This window comes from Bufo gargarizans, chromosome 6 (genome assembly GCF_014858855.1).
Source record: "Bufo gargarizans isolate SCDJY-AF-19 chromosome 6, ASM1485885v1, whole genome shotgun sequence".
Taxonomy (NCBI): Eukaryota; Metazoa; Chordata; class Amphibia; order Anura; family Bufonidae; genus Bufo; species Bufo gargarizans.
Genome location: NC_058085.1, coordinates 284,924,873 through 284,940,689, shown reverse-complemented (window position 1 = coordinate 284,940,689; position 15,817 = coordinate 284,924,873).

The following is a 15,817-nucleotide window of genomic DNA, read 5'->3' as shown; positions in this document are numbered from 1 at the left end:
TGCCACCGTACCAGCTTCAACTGCCCTTCTGGTGCTCGCTACTTCACCATGTTCTACGGCAGTGCTGGTACTAGGTCCAGGAAGGGCTGGGCTGCTGGTGTATGCCTCACCACGTAATCCGACAGCACCAGCCCCACTCTGCTGCTCTTGAAGCGGATCCTGCGCAACCTGCGGTCTAGCGACACGGGGCCGGGTACGCCTGGTGGTATCAGGGACCTCAGCCTCCTCGTCCGTACTTTGGGTCAGAGAGCCACTGCTTTCTACAGGTTCGTATTCTGACCCACTGGATTCGTCAGATGAGGGTTCCCATTCCTCATCCGACTGGGTCAGAAGCCTGTAGGCCTCTTCAGAGGAATACCCCCTGTTTGACATGTGGGCAACTAAATTTAGGGGTATTCGCTGAGACTACCCAAGAAAAAAAAAGCAAGCCTGTCTTACAAATGGGAGGCTAGCGAAGTACCGGAGGCCGCTGCGGTTGATAAAAAATATCAAAACTGATTTTTTTATCGCCGCAGTGCGTGTAAAGTGAATGTGCAGTGATCAAAAAAAAAAAAATTTTTGTCACTGCGGTGGGGCGGGCGTGGGTGAACGCACGTGTGGGCGACCGATCAGGCCTGATCGGGCAAACACTGTGTTTTGGGTGGAGGGCGAACCTAAAGTGACACTAATACAATTATAGATCTGACCGTGATCAGTTTTGATCACTTCCAGATACTATAAAAGTACAAATGCTGATTAGCGATACGCTAATCAGCGAATAACGGACTGCGGTGCGGTGGGCTGGGCGCTAACCGATCCCTAAACTACCTAACCAAGGGGCCTAAACTATACTGAAACCTAACGGTCAATACCAGTGAAAAAAAAAAAGTGACAGTTTGCACTGATCACTTTTTTCCTTTCACTAGTGATTGACAGGGGCGATCAAAGGGGTGATCAAAGGGTTAATTGGGGTTCAGGGGGGTGATCTGGGGCTAGTATGTGATGTTTGGTGTACTCACTGTGTAGCCTGCTCCTCTGCTGGATCCAACCGACGAAAAGAACCAGCAGAGGAGCAGGCAGCCATATAACAGATCATATTTACAAATATAATCTGTTATCTGGCATTTGATTGGATTTTTTAAAAATCAGCAACCTGCCAGCCACGATCATTGGCCGGCAGGTTGCTGACGAAATACTTCTTGACGAGATGCCGGCCCGCGATGCGTCCAGGAGGAATAAATCAACCACCTCCAGGACGCATCGGTGCGTACAGCGGTCGGGAGGAGGTTAATATTAGCATCATTTTGTAAATTTCATTTTATTTTTTTATACTGTTAGAAGGCTTAGAATTTTGGAAGCAATTTTTTTAATTTTCAAGAAAATTTTCTAAACTGTATGTTCAGTTTTGAAGTGACTTTGTGGGGCTTACAGAATAGAAACCACCAACAAAAAAGAATGCATTTAACTAACTACACCCCTCAATTTATTCAAAACTGATTTTTACAAACTTTGTTAACCTTTTAGGTGTTCTACAGGAATTAAAGCAAAATGGAGCTGAAATTTTAAAATTAAATTTTTTTTATGTGCAGATTTTCCATTTTAACCACTTAAGGACCACAGGTTTATACCCCCCTAGTGACCAGGCCCTTTTTTACAAATCGGCACTCCACAACTTTAGCGGTTTATTGCTCGGTCATGCAACTTACCACCCAAATTAATTTTACCTCCTTTTCTTCTCACTAATAGAGCTTTCATTTGGTGGTATTTCATTGCTGCTGACATTTTTACTTTTTTTGTTATTAGTCGAAATTTAACGATTTTTTTGCAAAAAAATGACATTTTTCACTTTCAGTTGTAAAATTTTGCAAAATAAAAGACATCCATATATAAATTTTTCGCTAAATTTATTGTTCTACGTGTCTTTGATAAAAAAAAAATGTTTGGGTAAAAAAAAAAAAATGGTTTGGGTAAAAGTTATAGCGTTTACAAACTATGGTACAAAAATGTGAATTTCCGCTTTTTGAAGCAGCTCTGACTTTCTGAGCACCTGTCATGTTTCCTGAGGTTCTACAATGCCCAGACAGTAGAAAACCCCCACAAATGATCCCATTTCGGAAAGTAGACACCCTAAGGTATTCGCTGATGGGCATAGTGAGTTCATAGAACTTTTTATTTTTTGTCACAAGTTAGCGGAAAATGATGATTATTTTTTTTTTATTTGTTTTCTTACAAAGTCTCATATTCCACTAACTTGTGACAAAAAATAAAAACTTCCATGAACTCACTATGCCCATCACGAAATACCTTGGGGTGTCTTCTTTCCAAAATGGGGTCACTTGTGGGGAAGTTATACTGCCCTGGCATTCTAGGGCCCCTAATGTGTGGTTAGTAGTTTGAAATCAAAATGTGTAAAAAATGGCCTGTGAAATCCGAAAGGTGCACTTTGGAATGTGTGCCCCTTTGCCCACCTAGGCGGCAAAAAAGTGACACACATCTGGTATCGCCGTACTCAGGAGAAGTTGGGGAATGTGTTTTGGGGTGTCATTTTACATATACCCATGCTGGGTGAGAGAAATATCTTGGCAAAAGACAACTTTTCCCATTTTTTTATACAAAGTTGGCATTTGACCAAGATATTTATCTCACCCAGCATGGGTATATGTAAAATGACACCCCAAAACACATTGCCCAACTTCTCCTGAGTACGGCGATACCAGATGTGTGACACTTTTTTGCAGCCTAGGTGGGCAAAGGGGCCCACATTCCAAAGAGCACCTTTAGGATTTCACCGGCCATTTTTTACAGATTTTGATTTCAAACTACTTCGCACACATTAGGGCCCTTAAATTGCCAGGGCAGTATAACTACCCAACAAGTGACCCCATTTTGGAAAGAAGACACCCCAAGGTATTCCGTGAGGGGCATGGCGAGTTCCTGGAATTTTTTATTTTTTGTCACAAGTTAGTGGAATATGAGACTTTGTAAGAAAAAAAAATAAGAAAAAAAAAATCATCATTTTCCGCTAACTTGTGACAAAAAATAAAAAATTCTAGGAACTCGCCATGCCCCTCACGGAATACCTTGGGGTGTCTTCTTTCCAAAATGGGGTCACTTGTGGGGTAGTTATACTGCCCTGGCATTCTAGGGGCCCTAATGTGTGGTCAGTAGTTTGAAATCAAAATGTGTAAAAAATGACCTGTGAAATCCGAAAGGTGCTCTTTGGAATGTGTGCCCCTTTGCCCACCTAGGCGGCAAAAAAGTGTCACACATCTGGTATCGCCATACTCAGGAGAAGTTGGGGAATGTGTTTTGGGGTGTCATTTTACATATACCCATGCTGGGTGAGAGAAATATCTCTGCAAAAGACAACTTTTCCCATTTTTTTATACAAAGTTGGCATTTGACCAAGATATTTATCTCACCCAGCATGGGTATATGTAAAATGACACCCCAAAACACATTCCCCAACTTCTCCTGAGTACGGCGATATCAGATGTGTGACACTTTTTTGCAGCCTAGATGCGCAAAGGGGCCCAAATTCCTTTTAGGGGGGCATTTTTAGACATTTGGATCCCAGACTTCTTCTCATGGTTTCGGGCCCCTATAATGCCAGGGCAGTATAAATACCCCACATGTGACCTCATTTTGGAAAGAAGACACCCCAAGGTATTCAATGAGGGGCATGGCGAGTTCATAGAAATTTTTTTTTTGGGCACAAGTTAGCGGAAATTTTTTATTTTATTTTTTTTCTCACAAAGTCTCCCTTTCCGCTAACTTGGGACAAAAATGTCAATCTTTCATGGACTCAATATGCCCCTCACTAAATACCTTGGGGTGTCTTCTTTCCGAAATGGGGTCACATGTGGGGTATTTATACTGCCCTGGCATTTTAGGGGCCCTAAAGAGTGAGAAGAAGTCTGGAATATAAATGTCAAAAAAAATGTTACGCATTTGGATTCCGTGAGGGGTATGGTGAGTTCATGTGAGATTTAATTTTTTGACACAAGTTAGTGGAATATGAGACTTTGTAAGAAAAAAATATATATATATATTTCCGCTAACTTGGGCCCAAAAAAATTCTGAATGGAGCCTTACAGGGGGGCGATCAATGACAGGGGGGTGATCAATGACAGGGGGGTGATCAATGACAGGGGGGTGATCAGGGAGTGTATATGGGGTGATCACCCCCCTGTCACTGATCACCCCTCTGTCATTGATCACCCCTCTGAAAGGCTCCATTCAGACGTCCATGTTTTTTACGGATCCACGGATACATAGATCGGAACCGCAAAACACATACGGACGTCTGAATGGAGCCTTACATGGGGGTGATCAATGACAGGGGGGTGATCAATGACAGGGGGGTGATCAGGGAGTGTATATGGGGTGATCACCCCCATGTCATTGATCACCCCCTGTAAGGCTCCATTCAGACGTCCGTATGCGTTTTGCGGATCCGATCCATGGATGCGTGGATCCGTAAAACACATGCAGACGTCTGAATGGAGCCTTACAGGGGGGTGATCATCCCATATAGACTCCCTGATCACCCCCCTGTAAGGCTCCATTCAGACGTCCGTATGCGTTTTACGGATCCGATCCATGGATGCGTGGATCCGTAAAACACATACGGGCGTCTGAATGGAGCCTTACAGGGGGGTGATCAATGACAGGGGGGTGATCAATGACAGGGGGGGTGATCAGGAAGTCTATATGCGTGATCACTCCCTTGTCATTGATCACCCCCCTGTAAGGCTCCATTCAGACGTCCGTATGTGTTTTGCGGATCCGATCCATAGATGCGTGGATCCGTAAAACACATACGGACATCTGAATGGAGCCTTACAGGGGGGTGATCAATGACAGGGGGGTGATCAATGACAGGGGGTGATCAGGAAGTCTATATGGGTGATCACCCCCCAGTCATTAATCACCCCCCTGTAAGGCTCCATTCAGACGTCCGTATGTGTTTTGCGGATCCGATCCATGTATCCGTGGATCCGTAAAAATCATACGGACGTCTGAATGGAGCCTTACAGGGGGGTGATCAATGACGGAGGTGATCAGGGAGTCTATATGGGTGATCACTCCTCTGTCATTGATCACCTCCCTGTAAGGCTCCATTCAGACGTCCGCATGTGTTTTGCGGATCCGATCCATGTATCAGTGGATCCGTAAAAATCATACGGACGTCTGAATGGAGCCTTACAGGGGGGTGATCAATGACAGGGGGGTGATCAATGAAAGGGAAGTGATCAGGAAGTCTATATGCGTGATCACCCCCTTGTCATTGATCACCCCCCTGTAAGGCTCCATTCTGACGTCCGTATGCGTTTTGCGGATCCGATCCATGTATCCGTGGATCTGTAAAAATCATACGGACCTCTGAATGGAGCCTTACAGGGGGGTGATCAATGACAGGGGGGTGATCAATGACAGGGGGGTGATCAGGGAGTCTATATGGGCTGATCAGTGGTTCATAAAGGGTTAATAAGTGACAGGGGGGGTGTAGTGTAGTGGTGTTTGGTGCTACTTTACTGAGCTGCTTGTGTCCTCTGGTGGTCGATCCAAACAAAAGGGACCACCAGAGGACCAGGTAGCAGGTATATTAGATGCTGTTATCAAAACAGCGTCTAATATACCTGTTAGGGGTTAAAAAAATCACATCTCCAGCCTGCCAGCGAGCGATCGCCGCTGGCAGGCTGGAGATCCACTCTCTTACCTTCCGTTCCTGTGAGCGCGCCTGTGTGCGCGCGTTCACAGGAAATCTCGGCTCTCGCGAGATGACGCCTATTGGCGTTAGCGTAGCCTGGGAGAGCCGCCGCGATGACGCCTTTCGGCGTTAGCGCGGCGGCAAGTGGTTAATCCATTTTTCCTGTAACACAGCAAGTGCTAACAGCAAAACAAACCTCAATATGTATTAACCTGATTCTGCAGTTTACAGAAACATCCAATATGCGCGCGGCAGGGTTCAGAAGCAAAGGAGCGCAATATTATTTTCCGGTGCCATGTCACATTTGAAGAGACCCTGAGGTACCCCTAGAAAGGAAACCCAAAAAGTGACCCCATTTTGTAAACTATACCCCTCAAGGAATTGATGGAGGGGTGAAGTTAATGCTTTGACCCAACAAGCGTTTCATAAAAAGAAACACTTGGCCGTGAAAATAAAAAATTACATTTTATTTTTAATAAAATATTGCATTAGCCCCAGTTTTTCATTTTCACAAGGCTTAATAGGAGAAAATGCACCCCACAATTGGTAATGCATTTTTTCCTGAATACCGCAACACTCCATTTGTGGTCATAAACTGCTGTTTGGAGGCACGGCAGCATTCATTCTAATATGGAATTTACTACAATTGTTTTTAAGGGCCATAACATAAAAAAAAATTGTTGACATTTTGTAGTAGAAATGACTTTTTGATCGCATTTTATACCATTTTTTAGGAGGTGATGTGGGCAAAAAGTTCTGTCAGTGTGTTGTTTTTTTTATAGAGTTTCTCATGCGGTATATATGATATGATAATTTTATTCTGTGATATGGTTATGGCGATACCAAATTGATATAGGCTTGTTTTTTGTGGGATTGGCTGTAGTTTTTATTGGTATCATTTTGGGGTTAATATGTCTCTTTGATTACTTTTTATACCATTTTGGGAGGTGAGGTGGGCAAAAATTGCAATTATGTCAGAGTTTTTTATTTAAAATTTTTATGGGGTTCCTTATGCGGTATGTGCGATCAGATAATTTTATTCTTTGGGTTGATACGGTTATGACGGTACCAAATTTATATTATTTTATGTTTTACTAATTTTTCTGCATAAAATACATTTTGTAACAAATACATATTATATTTTGCATCGCCATATACTAACATCCATAACATTTTCATTCTTTTCAGCAATGTAGCTACGTGAGGGCTTGTTTTTTGTAGGACGGGCTGTTATTGGTATCATTTTAGGATACATATGACTTTCTGATCACTTTTTTTTCAATTTTTTGGGGAGGCAAGGTGACAAAACCAATTCCGTCATTGTTTTTAAAAACAAATTTTTGTTATGGCATTCACCATACGGGATTTGTAACATGATTCTTTTATAAATCAGGTCGTTATGGGCTCGGCAATACTAATTATTTGTAGTTTATTTTTTCAATTATAAATGAGCAGATATGGGAAAAGGCAATTTATAAAATTTATTGAATTTTATTCTTTAACATATTTTTTTATACCTTTTTTTATTTTTACACTTTTTTTTTTATCAAGTCCTACTTGGATTTAAAAGATCCAGTGGGGCTGATTGCTGTACTGTGCACTGCAATAATATTTTTTTTAACTGTAGTTTTACACTGAGACTAAGGCCTCATGCACACGGCCGTTATTCTACCGTTCAGTGCATTGGGGACCGCAATTTGCAGTCCCCAAAGCACAGGCACTATCCGTGCGGTTGCCATGATGGATCCAGACCCATTCAACTTGAATTGGTCTGTGATCCATCTGCACCGCAGAAAAATAGAACATGTTCTATTTTTTTGCGGTGCGGAGGCACGTTCCGCACCAGACCTTCCAGATTGCGGACCCATGGGTCCACATCCGTGATGCGGTGAGCACACGGCCGGTGCCCACATATTGCAGACCTGCTGTTTGCGGGCCACAATATAGACCACGCCCGTCAACGGCCCTCAGGATCTGTCAGGCTTAGGTACATGGCAAGCCTGGATGCCTTTTTAAGGAGTCCGGTTGCCATGGTAGCCATCGGGGCGCTGCTATCGCAGCTCAGCGGCCCAGTGAAAGAGATAGGGTGCCCCCTTCCTCTGTTAATCCCAAAGATGCCGAGAGTGGCTACTGACCGTGGCATCTAAGGGTTAAATGGCCAGGACCGGTGCCAGTACCGATCTCAGCTGTTGCAGCAGAGTGTCAGCTGCTGATATTGGCGGCTCCATTCCTGAGCCGATACCATCACAGCAGCACAGGCAGTGGACCGCATGGAGGGCAGTAGGGGAAATCAGGGGCACAGGGGGCATCAGGGACACAGGGGGCATCAGGGGCACAAAGGGAGCGATGTCTGAATTCAGGCTCTGATCTCCAGAGTGAAGATCATAGCCTGAAATCTGCATTTTTACACTGTCTACACCCCGATTTGTTAGTCTGCACAGACTAACCAATCAGAGCGATCGCTGGCAAAGGACCACTCAGATTGGTCCCTTGCCAACATCTTCCATGTCTCTGCTCTTGGTGAGAGCAGAGAAGACTCCGGAGCTGTGACACTTTAAAGTGTCACAACCCCAGTTAACAGTTTCGGCATAAATGTATGTCCGATTGTGTTAATTACATGCAATCTGAACGTACAGTTACGTCCAAATGCGGGAAGAGGTTAAAACAGTTTCTTGCTTGCTCAGAATTTTTGGAAGGTAGGACATCTCGATAAACGACTTGGCTTCTACCCGTCAGGGTGCTAGAGGCAGCCAGAATTCAATCATCTGGGACCCGCACCTGCATCGAGAACAGACCCCTGAAGATTGCAGAGGGCACAATGCGCAAGTTCAGCTACCCTCCATTCATGGCTATGGGCCCACCAAAAATAGCCGAGTGCTGGCTCGCTATTTCCATTGGCCCCGTAGAAATAATTAGGATCAGTAGCCACACAAGCACGGTGCACTCTCATTCAATCCTATGGGGAGAACGCATGGCGGTGGCCGGAACCCGGAAAACCCCAGGTCCTCTGGCCACCACCTTCTCCACTCCGTTCTCGGTGTAGGTGCGGGTCCCAGAGGTGGGACCTGCACCTATAAGACAATGGAGGCATAGCCTAGCGATATGCCCCCATTGTCTGAGATGGGAATACTTAAAGGGTTGTCTGCCATTTTTATTGTTTTTTTCTCCTCTCTAATGCAGTTGCGGGGTGGGGGTTGATAATTATGCAGCTAATCATTGTATGAACTCACAATATCACTTATTTCTGGTCCATTAGATAAGACAGAAATGATATCTTCAGCAGCTTCCTATACATGTGGACAGTCAGGGCAACATGGAGGGATGAGCTTGGGGGGTCTGACAGCTGGCAGGAGAGATTTGTTAGATGCTCATTATAGGCCAGGCAATGTTTCTCTGGGAATTCTGGGAAGAGGGTATGCAATTCAGCTTTTAACAAGCTCTGCCTCTAACACAACCAGATGTAAGGCAGCTATCCTATAAGTCAATGTTTGACCTTTTAAACAGGCCTTGAGACTTTACTTGAATAATAAGATTTCCCCCGAGGTAAGATTGCCCCCCTCATCAGTGCAGAGCAGAGAGTAGTGGTTTAAGTACAACTTGCTAAGAGCTGATTTGCATACCCTCTTCCCAGAATTCCAGAGGAGGATTTCCTGGCCTATAAGACTCCTCATGATAATTAGGAGCTCTCCTTAAGGAGATATACTGTCCCCTGAATCCTGACTTAGGCCTCTCACTTAGTTAAGCTGGTATTCTCTGCTCTGAACTGACAAGGAGAAATCACCCCGAAACATCTGTCTGCAGATGAGGTGCTGGCTTAGTTATTCTCCAAGTCATGTCTCAAGGTCTGTTTAAAAGATCAAACGTTGACTTATAGGAAGGCTACCTTACATCTGTTGGCATTAGAGGCAGAGCTTGCTAAGAGCTGATTTGCATACCTTTTCCCACTACCATGCATAGTGACAATTGTAAAACATGGTAAATATGGGATGGAGGGCCTTAATCTTCGTAAAGGGAGTAAGTAGTAGACTATGGTTCACTCTTTACATAGAGGTAATACTAGATCACATGATAGAGAACAACTCACATAAAATGCAGCTAATCACAAGCATGTGGGTATAACATCAATGGGCATCACTATAAATACTACTCCGATCATTAACTTGAACCTCCTGGGCCCCAGCTGAAAATGTGCAACAGGGCCCTCAACTATAATGTGTTATGGGTCAATGGCCCTGGTCCAAATGTGACCTTTGTACCCCTATAGTTATGCTCCTGCTACCAGCAGTGAACATACCTGTTCCTCTGGGCCCTCATCATTGAATATTGCGTGTGATACTTCTGGCCTTCCATTCTCTTTCTTAGGAATCTTCCACTTTATGCCAAATATTCTCGTCATGATAAAAGAGCACCTCCTAGACCTCCTGTAACAGTCTGCAAAATATTTATAAGGGTTGAAAGAGAAATTTTTATTGTTTGTATTAATCTCATCATTGCAACAGAATGTTTCCACCCCACCCCTCTCCCAAAACATCCATAGCAGTTCTATCTGTCCTACTCTTTGATGTACAGTCAAAACTATTCCAGGCCTGTCATACATCCTCCATGTCCTGGGCAGATGTTTGTTAGCTAAAGTATAACTCAAGAGCATGTCAAACACTGAGCCTGATAGAACAATGTTTATTAAGTGTTATCGTGGTTTATTGAACGGTGCGTCTTCAGGAAACAGAGAAATATATAGAAGTGGACCACACACCGAATGTAGTACGTATGTACTTATACTAAGTGATCGCAGTACATCACCTGCAGAAAGACAGCGGAGACTGAAGTCACTGCAGAGCATGCACTAAACATGTAGGCAGGTGCCTATAGCAGAATACGGCATGTAGACAGTATATATATATATATATATATATATATATATGCTTTCTTAAAATGGAACTAGCTTTACTATAAATGAACGTAACTGAGGACCATGATGTGATCTACTTTATGTAGTTATATTCTTGCACATAGGAGCACTATTGTAGCAGCTATGTTATTGTGCATAGGAGGCAGTATTATAGTAGTTATATTCTTGTACATGGGGGACAGTATTATAGTAATTATATTCTTGTACATAGGGGCAGTAATATAGTAGTTATATTCTTGTACGTAGGAGACATTATTATAGTAGTTATATTCTTGTACATAGGAGGCAGTATTATAGTAGTAGTTATCGTCTTTTACATAGAAGGCAGTATTATAGTAGTTATATTCATGTATATAGGAGGTAGCATTATACTAGTTATATTCCTGTATATAGGAGGTAGCATTATACTAGTTATATTCTTGTATATAGGAGGTAGCATTATACTAGTTATATTCTTGTATATAGGAGGTAGCATTATACTAGTTATATTCTTGTACATAGGAGTAGTATTATAGTAGTTATAGTCTTGTACATAGGGAGCAGTATTATAGTAGTTATATTTTTGCATATAGGAGATAGTATTATAGTAGCTATATTCTTGTACATAGGAGCAGTACTAAAATATACATGGTGGTGCTATATAAATAAAGATTATTATTATTATTATTATTGTTATAGTCTTGTACATAGGGAGCAGTATTATAGTAGTTATATTCTTGTACATAGGAGGCAGTATTATAGTAGTTATATTCTTCTATATAGGGGGTATATTCTTGAACATAGGAGGCAGTATTATAGTAGTTATAGTTTTGTACATAGGAACAGTATTATAATAGTTATATTCTTATACATAGGGAGACAGTATTATAGTAGTTATATTCTTGTACATAGGACCATTATTATCAGTGGCATAACTAGAACTAGCTGGACCCCACAGAAAATTTTTGATTAACCGTACCCCACCCACCAGCAACCCCCTCCTCCCATGCAAACCTCATTCCTGTAGCTAGTCAAGAACTCTCTCTTTTAGACCAAGCCAGACAGCTCTTCCGTCTGTTTCCTACACTTATATACTGTCATTGTATATAATTTCATTGTACAATACTGTTGAGGGGGCCTAACAATATAAGCTTTCAGTCTTCAACCTAGACGGGCCCCTTCTGAGTTCGGGCCCCTTAACGGCCGCTTCCCCTGCTTCCACTGTAGCTACGCCCCTGAGTATTATAGTGGTTGTATTCTTATAATACATAGAGGGCAGTGTTGTAGTAGTTATATTATTATTGTACATAGGGACAGAATTATAGTAGTTATATTCCTGTAAATAGAAGACAGTATTAATGTACAGTACAGACCAAAAGTTTGGACACACCTTCTCATTCAAAGAGTTTTCTTTATTTTCATGACTATGAAAATTGTAGATTCACACTGAAGGCATCAAAACTATGAATTAACACATGTGAAATTATATACATAACAAAAAAGTGTGAAACAACTGAAAATATGTCATATTCTAGGTTCTTCAAAGTAGCCACCTTTTGCTTTGATGACTGCTTTGGACACGCTTGGCATTCTCTTGATGAGCTTCAAGAGGTAGTCACCTGAAATGGTCTTCCAACAGTCTTGAAGGAGTTCCCAGAGATGCTTAGCACTTGTTGGCCCTTTTGCCTTCACTCTGCGGTCCAGCTCACCCCAAACCATCTCGATTGGGTTCAGGTCCGGTGACTGTGGAGGCCAGGTCATCTGGCGCAGCACCCCATCACTCTCCTTCATGGTCAAATAGCCCTTACACAGCCTGGAGGTGTGTTTGGGGTCATTGTCCTGTTGAAAAATAAATGATGGTCCAACTAAACGCAAACCGGATAGAATAGCATGCCGCTGCAAGATGCTGTGGTAGCCATGCTGGTTCAGTATGCCTTCAATTTTGAATGAATCCCCAACAGTGTCACCAGCAAAGCACTCCCACACCATCACACCTCCTCCTCCATGCTTCACGTGGGAACCAGGCATGTAGAGTCCATCCGTTCACCTTTTCTGCGTCGCACAAAGACACGGTGGTTGGAACCAAAGATCTCAAATTTGGACTCATCAGACCAAAGCACAGATTTCCACTGGTCTAATGTCCATTCCTTGTGTTCTTTAGCCCAAACAAGTCTCTTCTGCTTGTTGCCTGTCCTTAGCAGTGGTTTCCTAGCAGATATTCTACCATGAAGGCCTCTTAAAGGGCTTCTGTCACCCCACAACAGTCATTTTTTTTTTTTGGGCTAGTTACATTCATTATAGCGCGATATATGAGAATATAATGTTGTCACTTACTTTCATGCGGCCGTTTCTTGAGAAAACGAAGTTTTATAATATGCAAATCCGGTCTCTACCAGCAAGTAGGGCGTCTACTTGCTGGTAGCCGCCGCAGAAAACCGCCCCCTCGTCGTGTTGATTGACAGGGCCAGCCGTGATCTCCTCCTCCGGCCGGCCCTGTCAGTATTTCAAAAATCGCGCGCCTCTGTTCATTCGGCGCAGGCGCTCTGAGATGAGGAGGCTCGTCTCCTCAGAACTCCCTCAGTGCGCCTGCGCCGATGACATCACCGAAAGAGAAGACGTCATCGGCGCAGGTGCACTGAGGGAGTTCTGAGGAGACGATCCTCCTCATCTCAGAGCCCCTGCGCCGAATGAACAGAGGCGCGCGATTTTTGAAATACTGACAGGGCCGGCCGGAGGAGGAGATCACGGCTGGCCCTGTCAATCAACACGACGAGGGGGCGGTTTTCTGCGGCGGCTACCAGCAAGTAGATGCCCTACTTGCTGGTAGAGACCAGATTTGCATATTATAAAACTTCGTTTTCTCAAGAAACGGCCGCATGAAAGTAAGTGACAACATTATATTCTCATATATCGCGCTATAATGAATGTAACTAGCCCCCAAAAAAAAAATGACTGTTGTGGGGTGACAGAAGCCCTTTAACAGTTGTTCTAGAGATGTGTCTACTGCTAGAACTCTGTGTGGCATTGACCTGGTCTCTAATCTGAGCTGCTGTTAACCTGCGATTTCTGAGGCTGGTGACTCGGATGAACTTATCCTCCGCAGCAGAGGTGACTCTTGGTCTTCCTTTCCTGGGGTGGTCCGCATGTGAGCCAGTTTCTTTGTAGCGCTTGATGGTTTTTGTGACTGCACTTGGGGACACTTTCAAAGTTTTCCCAATTTTTCCGACTGACTGACCTTCATTTCTTAAAGTAATGATGGCCACTCATTTTTCTTTACTTAGCTGCTTTTTTCTTGCCATAATACAAATTCTAACAGTCTATTCAGTAGGACTATCAGCTGTGTATCCACCTGACTTCTCCACAACGCAACTGATGGTCCCAACCCCATTTATAAGGCAAGAAATCCAACTTATTAAACCTGACAGGGCACACCTGTGAAGTGAAAACCATTTCAGGTGACTACATCTTGAAGCTCATTAAGAGAATGCCAAGAGTGTGCAAAGCAGTAATCAAAGCAAAAGGTGGCTACTTTGAAGAACCTAGAATATGACATATTTTCAGTTGTTTCACACTTTTTTGTTATGTATATAATTCCACATGTGTTAATTCATAGTTTTGATGCCTTCAGTGTGAATCTACAATTTTCATAGTCATGAAAATAAAGAAAACTCTTTGAATGAGAAGGTGTGTCCAAACTTTTGGTCTGTACTGTATATGCTATATGAATATGGACAGCCGATCTCGCTCAAATCAGTGGCTTCAATTTAAATGTAATGTGTATGGACAATCTTAAGGTGGACATACACATTAGTTTCAAGTTGATCCAAATTGATGATTTTAGCCAAAATGATGAATTATCGTGTTAGCCAACTAATAACACTGTCATCGTGTAGAAAGTAGTTGACCATGTTTAGAATGTTTTCTTTGTATAGCCAACAAATAACCTTTCCAAGAAAGAATATTCCCAGAACATTCCCACAAAGAATGGCCAATGAATGAAGGTAAAGCCCTGTATAGACTAAAACGTGTATGACCGCGTCAGGAACTGTTTAGTCAACGTTTGTATAACCATCAACATACTTATCAAATGTGTATGGCTAACCATATACTACCCCTACACAATGGATAGCATGGATTAGTCCTTAACAGGCAGAGTTGAGAGATTTGTTGTCAGATAGGTCTTATCTCCCCGAGAACCAAATGCTCAGGCAGCTGAATTCATGATGTTAAAGGGGAGCCGGGAGGCCCCCCATAAACATTAGGTGTTAGGCGAGTCCTTCTGAAATCAGTGTGTTCTGTCAATATATATTTAGCATGTATTTCCAACTTTAGGCCAGTGCAATTCTTTTGGTCACTGAGCTCTGGAGACAATACAGTGATAAGCAGTCCTGTCATTGTTTACTTCAGTAGATGGATTAGCCACTGCATTTACTATGTGTGTGGTCAGTATGAGACGACTCTTCTTCATGGGAACGGCATTTGTACTTATTATCAAAATCTACCACAATTCTTTTTCACTGTACATACCTACCCTTTATTTCACTTCTTTTGTAAGACATTACAAGATCTGCACAGCCCAGTAAACAGTCCAGCACTTGATGGACATGAGGCTTAACCTTGATCTTGGCATCTTTTCCTGAAATCTCAGAATAGTATAGTCACGTCAGATACGGTAGGAGAGTCATCCTTAGCCTTTAGACTATCTTTGATTCTTCTTGCTATTGTCATATTCTCCATCAAGAAATGTATCCAGTTTTTTGAGATTCAAAGATGAAACTGTTTACTCATTTAGTGCCCCTTGCCTGATTTTGTAGGTTATTGTGACAGATTGTCTTGTCCGGTTGCATGATATGGCTAAGAGCCATTTCTGTACTATAGTTGCAGTAATTTGGTATCCGGTAACCTTATAATTCAGTCTTGTTATTGCTAGTTAACATTTTTATTTCTCCTAAAACCATAAAATTTGTGCCTTCCCATGTTTTAGAAAAGCTCCGCCACTCCAGAAAATTAAATATTAGTATTTCATTAGACAAAATATACCATCAATCTGTCGTTTACGACGTGAGGATGAGTCGCTGCCCGGCGTACAGGTTCTTTCCATTGTATGTCACCCTCGGCATCATCAGTTAAGACATTTTCATTCTGGCGCTTCATAGTCAGAGTCCAAGCCCTTAATTCATGAATCCGCTGAGTGCCAATAAATGGCTTAGATCTGCGGTGTGGTGGAGCAGCAGGCA